Source organism: Arvicola amphibius, chromosome 15 (genome assembly GCF_903992535.2).
Source record: "Arvicola amphibius chromosome 15, mArvAmp1.2, whole genome shotgun sequence".
Taxonomy (NCBI): domain Eukaryota; kingdom Metazoa; phylum Chordata; class Mammalia; order Rodentia; family Cricetidae; genus Arvicola; species Arvicola amphibius.
In genome coordinates, this window is record NC_052061.1 from 15,868,759 (window position 1) to 15,880,906 (window position 12,148).

The 12,148-nt window shown below is 45.2% G+C and overlaps 1 pseudogene; it reads right to left on the reverse strand.

Moving 5' to 3' along the window:
* Window positions 1-10,410: 10,410 nt before the first annotated feature.
* LOC119802239 lies at window positions 10,411-11,661 on the reverse strand (annotated as a pseudogene).
* Window positions 11,662-12,148: the final 487 nt, after the last annotated feature.

The following is a 12,148-nucleotide window of genomic DNA, read 5'->3' on the forward strand; positions in this document are numbered from 1 at the left end:
AGTTCCAGGTTACCCAGGGCTACATTGCGGGGGGGGGGGTGGTCTTGTTCCAATAAACAAACAAACAGGAAATAGAGGGCTACAAACTCCCAACCACTTGATCACTCCTTCTCATCTCTCCTCTTACATCTGGCCTCAACTGCTGCCTTCTCTTGGACTGGAGAGATGGCTCCTCAGTTAAGAGGACCAGCTGTTCTTCCAGAGGACCAGGCTGGTTCACACTGATCTGACTCCTCCCAGGCAGAACACCAGTACACATAAAAATAAAAATAAACAATTTTTAAATAATAATAATAAGGTCTGAAATAATGACTTGGTTTGTACAGTGCTGGTAGCCCATGTATAGGACCAGGGAAAGGCAGGAGGATGGGATCCCTGGTGCTAATCGGCACCTAGTCTAATCTAGTGGGTGAGCGCCAGGCTCAGTGAAGGACCCTGCCCTTGTGTGGAGGCATACACACTTATCACATGTGTACACAAAAGAGACTAGGGACATGACTCACATATAGAGCGCTTGTCTGTAGGTGGAAGGCCGTGTGGTCGTTTCCCCGGCAGCCTAGACCCGAAATAAACACACAGAAACTATATTAATTGCAATACTGTTTGGTCAATAGCTTAAGCATATTTCTAGCTAGCTCTTACATCTTAAAGTAACCCATTTCTACTAATCAGTGTACTGTCACGTGGTTGTGACCTACTGGATGGAGCTTCCATCCAGTGTCCAGCATATATGTCCTGCTGGGGCTACATGGCTTCTCCCTGACTCTGCCTACTCTCTCTCCTCCGCTATCTGCTTGGAATTCCCTCCTTGCCCTATTCCGCTAAACCACTGGCCGAAACAGTTTTATTCATTAACCAATAAAAGCAACACATATTCAGAAGGATTTCCCACACCATTTTCCCTTTTCTGTTTAAATAAAAAGGAAAGTTTTAACTTTAACATAATAAAATTACATATAATGAAACAGGTATCAAATAAGAATTACAGTTACAATATTTATATCTACTTTATCATTTATCATAACTAAGGAAAACTATAATTATAACTATCTATTCTTTAACTCCTTCAAAGACTCCAAAAGGATATAATATTACCTGAGTAAACAGGAAGTGAATTGTAAGCAACTTCCAAACTCTAGAATTGATAGAGACATCTCGCTATCTGGACAGTCACCCAAACTTCTTCAGTAACATTGAGGCATCCATCTTCAGTCTATAGGCCCATAGTATCTGGCAGACTTTTCTTTCCATGAAGCAGGAAATTTCAAAGACAGTTCCACCTATATTATCAGTTTGTCAGTCACTTTCTTCTGTGTCCTGCAGAATGTCTGCCAGACTCTTTCATGAAGCAGGAACCCTGAAGGACTGTCTCACCTTTAGGCAAGTCTAGCAATCATTTTTCTGTGGGTCCTGCATGTCCAGTTCATACAGCATAATGTCAAGCAGTTCAGGCAAGAATAGTTTCTTGTCCAAATGGCCAACAAATTCCATAAAGAGTCTCTTCCATGCCCATCTTCCTCTTGAAGTAGATTGGTGCTGCCAGGAACAGATATGCCTCATTGTCATGAAAAGTCCTAAATTATTAAAAACATTTTAAATGCCATATTCTGTTAGTCTTCAAAAGGTTTGAAGAATATCTATCTGACTGAAATGTATCACTATATATCTGGAAAACCTAACAGGACTACAATTTTGACTATTATAAATGACTACCTATTAATCTGTATTGCTTAATTATATATTACATTAAAAAGATTTATCATAAATTTATTTATTATGTATACAATGTTCCTCTTGAGTGACCATCTTCATGCCAGAAGAAGGCACCAGATCTCATTACAGATGGTTGTGAGCCACCATGTGGTTGCTGAGAATTGAACTCATGACCTCTGGGAGAGCAGGCAGTGCTCTTAACCACTGAGCAATCTCTCCAGCCCCCTATACTAAATTACAGTTTTAAATGAGCTGCACAAACACAATACCTTAATCAAGAGCAGAAATATACATATAACAAAATTGACCTTAAATTTGTATCAATAAACCAAGATCCATACCAATGCAAATTTCTACAGCTTATCCCTTTTAAATATAAGTAAACATTTATAAATAATATTTGGGAATTTGGGCATAGTTCTCTCCAAACTGCTTCCTGATTTTTGATGGGTGAAGTATTTTATTTTGGGGGGTTCACAAAGACCTTTTGGGGGAATCTTGATCCATCAAACTACAATAGTCTGGAAGGATTTCACAGGTTCTCATCCTCTGTGGAAACAAACACAGAACCTCTTTTCCAAAGCAACATATCCTTAGACCCAAATTTTGAAATCAAGATACCTTTAAAATATATATGTTGGCGGCGGTGGCGCACACCTTTAATCCCAGCACTTGGGAGGCAGAGGCAGGCGGATCTCTGTGAGTTCGAGGCTAGCCTGGTCTACAAGAGCTAGTTCCAGGACAGGCTCCAAAGCTACAGAGAAACCCTGTCTCAAAAAACCTATATATGTTGGTTTAGCTTAGCAGCACATACAATGAAATGTCTCTCTGTACTTAGCTCATTCACAGTCAAAAAATTTAAAGAAAATATAATGATATACATAATCCAGACTCTCTGTGTATATTCCATCTTTACGTGTCTTATTTTTTTACTCTATTACTTGTTTTACAAGTTTAATATTTGTTTTTATTATCTTTACTCTTTTTAACCTTTGATTATCTGTACTCTTTTATATTATAATGGTCTATACTCTTTTCTCTCTCTCTCTCTCTCTCTCTCTCTCTCTCTCTCTCTCTCTCTCTCTCTCAAGCACATTTATCTAACCCTGTGACCCATTTAGAGGTCTTTTTTATCTGAATTTGTGTTTATTGTGTATCTGAAATTCTTTTCTGACAAAATGCATTTTAAAGTGGTAAGCACTGTGGTCATGGCAGCCCTGGATGCTGACCCCGCCTCTCTTGGCCTTTCAATATGGCGGAGGTACCTTACTGCCCCCTCTGGGACCCCTGGGTGGGGACCGTGCCCACCACCTCAACTCTGGTAAAGAGTTGGCCCAAACTGCCACCGACTAACTTGCAGCATGCTGCCGCAAACCCCATTAAAGTGCTCGTCCTCCTGAAAGAGCCAGAGCTGTTTGTAAATCTAGCATGAGTCAGGAAGCCTCTGTTTCTTAAAGAAGCCACGAGGTTTTGTTGCTGCTGATGCTGAATCAGGAAGACCTCTCTTAAAGAAGCCATGGTGCCCCTACTTGCCACCGCTAGCAAACAGAGCCCATTCGGGAAAAAACATAATGGGACTACCAAGAAACTGTGCTTGGCAGCCCAGATCCGATATAAACACACAGAAACTATATTAATTGCAATAGTGTTTGGACAATAGCTTAGGCGTATTTCTAGCTAGCTCTTACATCTCAAATTAACCCATTTCTACTAATCTGTGTATTGTGGTAGGTCATGTGATTATGGCCTACCGGCAAGGTTCCACCCAATATCCAACATCTGTGTCCTGCTGCGGCTACATGACTTCTTAATTCTGCCTCCTCTCTCCTCCTCTATCTTCTTGGAATTCCCACCTTACCCTATTCTGTTAAGTCACTGGATGAAACAGCTTTATTCATTAACCATTAAAAGCAACACTACTTGTCAGCATACACAAAGCCCTGGGTTCCATCCCCAGCCCTGCCATGGTGGTACATGCCTGTAATCCCTGTAATCCAGCACTCGGGATAGTACATGCAGGAAACTCAGAAGCTGAAACTTATCCTTGGCTGCACAGTAAGTTTGAGGCCAGCCTGGGACACTGTTTTAACAAATACTTTAGTCGCTATACAACATGTTGTACTCTGTCCTTTCCCCTCTACCAGGGCCCCTTGGTGAGCAAGCAAACAAGCCTTCCCATCAAAGGGCACCTATGACGCCTACTTGGCAAAGCCAGTCACTTTCCTCCTTCTCTGTCCTTTTCCACTTGGCTTCATCTGACTTGGCCACCATTCCCTTCTCAGACTCTGGTTCTATCTACTGATGACTTCCATCAAGGTCACCAGGTGGAAGAGAAGGCAAACAGGATATATTACCTGTCATCTGCCCTCAAGCCTACTGGCTGCCTCCAACTACACACCAAACTCTTTGTAGGAATAGGACAGTGACTGCTTGTTGCTAACCTGGGGCACTATACTATATGAAAGTCGAGAGTGTGTAAATTCTCTTTCCACTCAACTCCTTTGTCACTCTTTTTTTAAAGATTCATTTATTTATTATGTGTACAGTGTTCTGCCTGCATGTATGCCTGCTGGCCAGAAGAGGGTACCAGATCTCATTATAGGTGGTTGTGAGACACCATGTGGTTGCTGGGAATTGAACTCAAGACCTCTGGAAGAGCAGCCAATGTTATTAAACTCTGAGTCATCTCTCCAGCCCTTCTTTTTTTCCCCCAAGTAACTGGGACCACAGGCACATGTGGATACACCTGGTAGACTGTGTATTTTTTTTTTTTTTGGTTAGTAAAACGTTTATTGAAAGTTCTTTTTTTTATGGAGCTCTACATGTTTCTCTGCTCCCCTCCCTGCCTCTTCCCTCCCCCTTCAATCCTCCCCCAAGGTCCCCATGCTCCCAATTTACTCAGGAGAGCTTGTCTTTTTCTACTTTCTACTTCCTATGTAGATTAGATCTATTTAAGTCTCTCTTAGTGTCCTCATTGTTGTCTAAGTTCTCTGGGATTGTGGTTTGTAGGCTGGTTTTCTTTGCTTTATGTTTAAAAACCACCTATGAGTGAGTACATGTGATAATTGTCTTTCTGTATCTGTGTTACCTCACTCAAAATAATGTTTTCTAGCTCCATCCATTTTCCTGCAAAATTCAAGCTGTTGTTATTTTTTTCTGCTGTGTAGTACTCCATTGTGTAAATGTACCACATTTTTCTTATCCATTCTTTGGTCAAGGTTTTTTAGGTTGTTTCCAGGTTCTGGTTATGACAAACAAAGCTGCTATGAACACAGTTGAGCACATGTCCTTGTGGCACGATTGAGCATCCTTTGGATATATACCCAAAAGTGGTTTTACTGGGTCTTGAGGAAGGTTGTTTCCTAATTTTCTGAGAAATTACCACACTGACATCTAAAGGGGTTATACCAGCTTGCATTCCCACCAACAGTGCAGAAGTGTTCCCTTTTCCCCACAACCTCCCCAGCATAAGTTGTCATCAGTGTATTTGATCTTGGCCATTCTTTCAGGTATAAATGGAATCCCAGAATTGTTTTGGTTTGCATTTCTCTGATGACTAAGGATGTTGAACATTTCCTTAAGTGTATTTCAGCCATTTTAGATTCCTCTGTTGATAGTTCTCTGTTTAGGTCTGTACTCCATTTTTTTATTGGATTATGTGATCTTTTGGTGTCCAGTTTCTTGAGTTCTTTTTTTTTTTTTTCGAGACAGGGTTTCTCTGCAGCTTTAGAGCCTGTCCTGGAGCTAGGTCTTGTAGACCAGGCTGGTCTTGAACTCACAGAGATCCGCCTGCCTCTGTCTCCCGAGTACTGGGATTAAAGGCGTGCGCCACCACTGCCGGGCTTTTGAGTTCTTTGAATATTTTGAAGATCTGACCTCTGTTTGATGTGGGGTTAGTGAAGATTTTTTTCCCATTCTGTAGGCTGTCGTTTTGTCTTGTTGACCATGTCCTTTGCTTTACAGAAGCTTTTCAGTTTCAGGAGGTCCCATTTATTAATTGTTTCTCTCAGTGTCTGTGCTGCTGGGGTTCTATTTAGGAAGTGTTCCCTGTGCCAGTGCATTCAAGTGTACTTCCCACTTTCTCTTCTGTGAGGTTTAGTGTGGCTGGCTTTATGTTGAGGTCTTTGATTTATTTGGACTTGAGTTTTGTGCATGGTGATAGATATGGATCTATTTTCATTCTTCTACATGTTGATATCCAGTTATGCCAGCACCATTTGTTAAATATGCTTTCTTTTTTCCATTTGATATTTTTTGCTTCTTTGTCAAAGATCAGGTGTTCGAAGATGTGTGGATTGATATCCGGGTCTTCTGTTCGGTTCCATTGGTCCTCCTGTCTGTTCTTATGCCAATACCAGGCTGTTTTCAGTACTGTAGCTCTGTAGTAGAGTCTGAAGTCAGGGATTGTGATGCCTCCAGAAGTTCTTTTATTGTACAGGATTGTTTTGGCTATCCTGGGTTTTTTGCTTTTTCATATGAAGTTGAGTACCGTTCTTTCGAGGTCTTTGATGAATTTTGCTGGGATTTCGATGGGCATCCAGTCCTTCTTTTGGTTTTAGAGATTTTTATGTGTATGTAAATCAGTGCAGATTTATGCAAATGATCCCTGATGCTCTTGGCTCTTCTCAGGAGAGAGATTACAAGTAGTTGTGAGCTACTTGGAATGGGTGCTAGGATCAAACTGGATCTTCTTATGAGCGGTTTCTTTTTTAAATTTTGTTTTAATTGATGTGTACGTGCACATATATCTAGGTACCTGAGGATGTCAGATGAGGGCAACATCTGGAGCTGGACTTACAGGAGGTTATATGTTGCTGGACATGGCTGCTGGGAGAATCGAGTCTGGTTCTTTGCAAGAGCTGTGAACACTCTTAACCACTGAGCTATCTCCGCAAATGTTGTTTTTGTAATGAGGTGGGGCCTCACTGTGAAGCCCTAGACCTGGGGCCCAGCATGTATACCAGGTTGATCGTTAACTCACAGAGATCATCAGAAGCCTTCAGAGTGCTGGGATAAAAAGTATATGCTAGCCGGGTGGTGGTGGCGCACGCCTTTAATCCCAGCACTCGGGAGGCAGAGGCAGGCGGATCTCTGTGAGTTCGAGGCCAGCCTGGTCTACAAGAGCTAGGTCCAGGACAGGCTCTAAAAAAGCTGCAGAGAAACCCTGTCTTGAAAAACCAAAAAAAAAAAAAAAAAAGTATATGCTACCATATCCTGCCGTTGTTTTTGTTTTGAAACAGCGAACTCCTCTCTCAGCCTCGAAAGTTCTGGGATACAAGCGTTACCTAAACCCATAGTTAGAAGTCTGACCTTGCAAAATCCCAAACTCATGCTCTATTTATTTATTATTGTATTATATAAAAATGCATTTATTTTAAAAATATATATTAAAATATATATATTAAAAATAGATTTTTTACTTTTTTGAGGCAGGGGTCTCACTCTGTGTCTCTGACTGTCCAGAAACTCACCATGTCGACCAGGCTAGCTTCAAACTCAGAGACCCACCTGTCTCTGCCCCCTGAGTGCTGGGATTAAAGGCGGGCTGAACCACGCCAGGCCAGCTCCAGGTTTTGAACACCACTTCTATAGTCTCTTCTGAGGCCTCCTGCCCTCAGCCTGCAGGGGGTCAGACACCTCAGACTGAGCATTGAAAACTGAGTACCCCCACACACACCCTGGGGTGCCTATGTCTGTCTCTTCAGCTCTTGAGTCAGGCTAGTGAGGGAGCTCAGAAAGGAAAGATGCTTGCTTGTCACCATGCATCATGCCGTGAGTTCCGTTGCAGGACCTATATAACAGAAGGAGAGAAAGTACTCCCCCATTTATCCTCTGACCGCTTCCTGCACTGTGACACGTATGCACACACACACACACACACACACACACACGACACATGATGAATAAAAATGTTTGTGGTGTGACACTATTCTTGGGGAGATTGGAGCAAATATCTACTCATCCAAGATAAGGAACCAAGGACAGACCAAAGTGAGGAGACCACCAAATTCCAACTTGGTAAAACCGATGAGTTTTATTGGGGGTTACTTACAGGAATATGGGTAAAGGGTCACTTATGGAAACAGACTGCTGCATTACTGAGAGCCCTAACCCAGCAATGGTGACAGCTCAGAGATGCAGAGGACCTGGAGTCCCCATACAGTCTGATGATTGTGGTGTCTCTTTCGTCACTCAGTTCCTCCGAGAGTGTCTCTCAGAAGTTCTTGCAGGGGGAGGAGGGGTCCAAGTACGTATGTTCAGTTTCAGGGGCTTCCTGAAGCCTATAAGTTGTTTACTTCTTTTTGTTTTTGTTTTGAGACAGGGTTTCTCTATAGCTCTGGTGCCTGTCCTGGAACTCACTTTGTAGACCAGGCTGGTCTCGAACTCACGGAGATATGCCTGTCTCTGCCTCTCAAGTGCTGGGATTTAAAGGCGTGCACCACCACCGCCCAGCAAGTTGTTTACTTCTTGAGCTGGAGGAGCTTCCCTGCAGAATGGAGTGTTTCCCCGCTAGTAGACCATCCGGCATCTTAACTAGCTATACAATGTTTAAAACTAAAAAGCCCAGCTGCCTTTACCCCAGCGCTTGGAAGGCAGAGATGACTCTGAGTTTGAGGCCAGCCTGATCTACATAATGAGTTTCAGGAGGGCCAGGGCTACATAGTGAGACCCTGCCTCAAAATACAAACAAAACGACATCTCCCTAGATGCTAGACTGAAAAAGCACCTGGTGCATACAGCACTTCCCCTACAAGCCTGATGCCCTGTGTTCACTGCTGTGACAGGACAGTGTAACCAAGGCAACTTACAAAAAAAAAAAAAGATGTGAGGCTTACAGTTTCAGAGGGCTAGTGTCCATGGCCATCATGACGGGGAGCATGGCATGGCATTGGGCAGTAGCTGAGAGCTTACTTCATGAAACACAATCAGCGGCAGAGAGCGAGAGCTAACTAGGAATGATGGGGGCTTGCTTTTGAAACCTCAAAGTCCAGTCACAGTGACACACCTCCTCCAACAAGGCCATCCCTCCCAATCCTTCCCAAACAGTTCCACCAACACTGGAGACCAAGTATTCCAACGTATGTGCCTATGGGAGCCATTCTCATTAAACCCCACATTCGCTGGTTCTAAATGGGAGATATAACTGTCACCCAACCCTTCCCCTCTGTCCCAATGACAAGCCAAAGTGTGATCCCGCCAGAGTTCATACTAGGGAACCAATGAGTTTATTAGACTTACTCACAGAGCAGAGGGCGAGGGGTTGGGCCTGCATCCATCACGGGTGATGGACGATGGCTTTCCCAATGTCTGTGTAGTCCTGTATAATTCCCATACAGAAGCTGGTCATGGTAGTGCACATCTGTAGCAGGTCCTTCTTTGGATGGCCAGCTTCTGACCTCTTAATAAGTATGAAAGCTTGGCCTTAGCTTAGGCTTGTTCCCAACTAGCTCTGAGAACGTAAATTAACCCATTTATATTAATCTACATTCTGCCACGTGGCTCATTACCCCTCCTTAGTACGGTACATCCGATTTCCTCTGCCTCTCTCCGGCAACCCCCCCACCTCAGATTCTTCCCAGAGTTCCTGTCTCTGCCTGGAAGTCCCGCCTATTCTTGCCTGCCTAGCTATTGACTGTTCAGGTCTTTATTAAGCCAATCAGAAGGTGCCTTAGGCAGGTGAGGAAGGACAGAGACACATCTTTACACAGTGTGATCAGGCATCCCACAACACACATCTGTAATCTCAGTTGCTATGGTGAGATAGAAGGTGAGCATATGCTGCAGCAGACACAAAGTACCTGTGTCTCAAACAAGAGGGCAGCCAAAGAGCCACGCTGAAGGTTGTTCTTGTTCCTTCCCATGCACACGGTGGACTGTTATTTGCCCACAGAGGGAAAGGAAGCACTGATTGTTGCCATAGTGTGGGCAGGCTGAGAGCAGGATGCTAGCCAGGCGTGGGGCACAGTGCTGTAATCCCAGTGCTCAGGAGGTATAGGTAGGAGGGCCAGCACTTCAAAGTCCTCCTTCACTGCATAGTAGCTTTGAGACCATCTTGGGCTACATGAGAATGTGCCAAAAAGACCAAAATTAAATAAATTAATTTAAAAAAGGAAACATGAGGCTGAATGAGAGAGGTCGGATACAAAAGGCTACATTGTGTCAATGCCTCTGTGTTTGTGTGTGCGCAGAACAGGCAAACTGTATACACAGACAGGTGCAGGGGGCGTTTGCAAGGGGTGGGGTTCTTTGTGGAGCCCTGGTTTTCCTGGAACTAGCCGTGTAGATTAGGCTGGCCTTGAACTCAGAGATCTGCCTGCCTCTGTATCCCAAGTGTGTGTGCCACTCTGCCCGGCTAGAGATGTTCTTGATCTAGACAGAAGTGAGGGCTGCCTGCCATTGTGAGTGTGCTAATTGCCACAAATGGAAAATGTTTTTTTTTCGGGGTAGGTCTTTATTTGTGGGGTCCCAGCAGGCCCAGCCATGTTGTTCATGGTGGGGATGGGCTGTCCCATACAGGGAAACAGGTGGTAGCTCCCTCCACCAAGAAGTCAGAGCTTACCCTTGTCTCCCCCCTCATGGCCAAGGCCATGGTAAGGCCGCATTCCCCCACTCCACAGGGCTATAGTGACACGCTTAAAAAAATCAAAAACAAAACCCCCTAAGGAACAGATTCTCTATATAGAAACCTTGTTTAGTTTAAACTAGAAATGGGTGCCGTGGGCAGCTTGCTTCTTCTAGGTGGACTTTCTGCAAGGTGAGGCTGTCTTCACCCAGGTTGGGGTGGGTAGGCTCGGGTTGGGACAAGATGGGACACAAGAGTGAAGGTAGACACTGGCTGGGGTCAGGTGCCCAGGTGCCCCCACCCCCACCTGCTCTGCCACTGAGGTGGGGTTCCTCTGGCATACACGTGTCGTTCACGTGATGCCCACTGCCCTTCAGTGGGGCAGCACCAGGGTCATCCTTGTCTAAGGTCTGCTCTGGCTTCCGTCGCTTCTCATAAATGAAGATGATGGTGACCAGCACCAGGACCTCGGCCACGATGCCCAGGAAGGGCCAGGGGGCGGCCAGGCGGCTCCATACACGCAGTATCATCCTCTCCTGACGCTGCCCTGGGCTTTGCGTTAAGCATGTAGGTACCAGGGTCCTTGTTGATGTGGAGGTTGCTGATGGTCAGCTCTGACCTCTCCGCTGTGGATATCACGCCGTACTTGCTCTCAGAGCCATTGGTGATCAGCTGATCCCCAGAGTCAGAGTCTTAAACCAGCTCCACCCAGTGACAGGAGGGTGGGGTGACTCGGACTTGCAGACCAGCCTCACGGTCTCTCCCTCACTGGAATGCTTTGACTTCTTTCCGACCTTGGTCCAGGGTGACCCCTCCACACAGATGTCACCCTGGCCCACAGGCTCGGGAAGGAAGATGCAGGAATAGTCCCCAGAGCAGTCATCTGTGTCCACGATGTACTGCATCTGCAGGTCAGGCAGCGTATCCTCCTGCAGTACCTGGCCACCTCTCATCCAGTGTTGATGTCGACGCTACTGCTGTTCAAAATGCAGGTATGTCTTGGAGCTGACATCATGGACAGAGATTACGGTGGTGTCCGCCGCCACGGAGACACCTTGGCCGCCCAGGAGCGCAAGGCCTAGCGCCAAGCAGCAGCACCACCACCATGTCGCCTCCTTGGAAAAAAAAATTTTTTTTAAATCATTCAAGCCAGGTGGTGGTGGTGCACGCCTTTAATCCCAGCACTCGGGAGGCAGAGGCAGGCGGATCTCTGTGAGTTTGAGGCCAGCCTGGTCTACAAGAGCTAGTTCCAGGATAGGCTCCAAAGCTACAAAGAAACCCTGTCTTGAAAAACCACGAAAAGAAAAAAGAAAAAAAAAAAAAAAGAAAATCACACAAGGCAACTGCAAAGATACCTCAGTCCAAAGTCCTTGCTGTGTAAGCATGAGGACCTGGGTTTGTATCTCCAGCACCCAAGTAAAGAAGCCTGTGCGGGAGCCTGTGTGTGCGGGAGCCTGTGTGTGCGGGAGCCTGTGCAGGAGCCTGTGTGTGCAGGAGCCTGTGTGTGCAGGAGCCTGTGTGTGCAGGAGCCTGTGTGTGCGGGAGCCTGTGCAGGAGCCTGTCTCTAATCCTAGCACTGTGGAGACAGACAGGTGTGTTCTTGAGCCTTACTGGCCAGTTAGCTAACCAAATGGGTGAACCTCTGGCTCAATGAGAGGCCCTGTCTCAGAAAATAAAGTGGGGGTGGATAGAACACACCTGACACTAACATGTGCCTCCATGTGCAAAAAATAAACACATATTAAAGAAGGGTTGGGGCGTGGCTCTGTGGTAAGGGTTTGCCTGCCTATGACCCTAGGTTCCACTCCAACATACACAAATATCTATTCATAAATACACACATGTATACTCTCTCTTCTCATCCTGGAATAT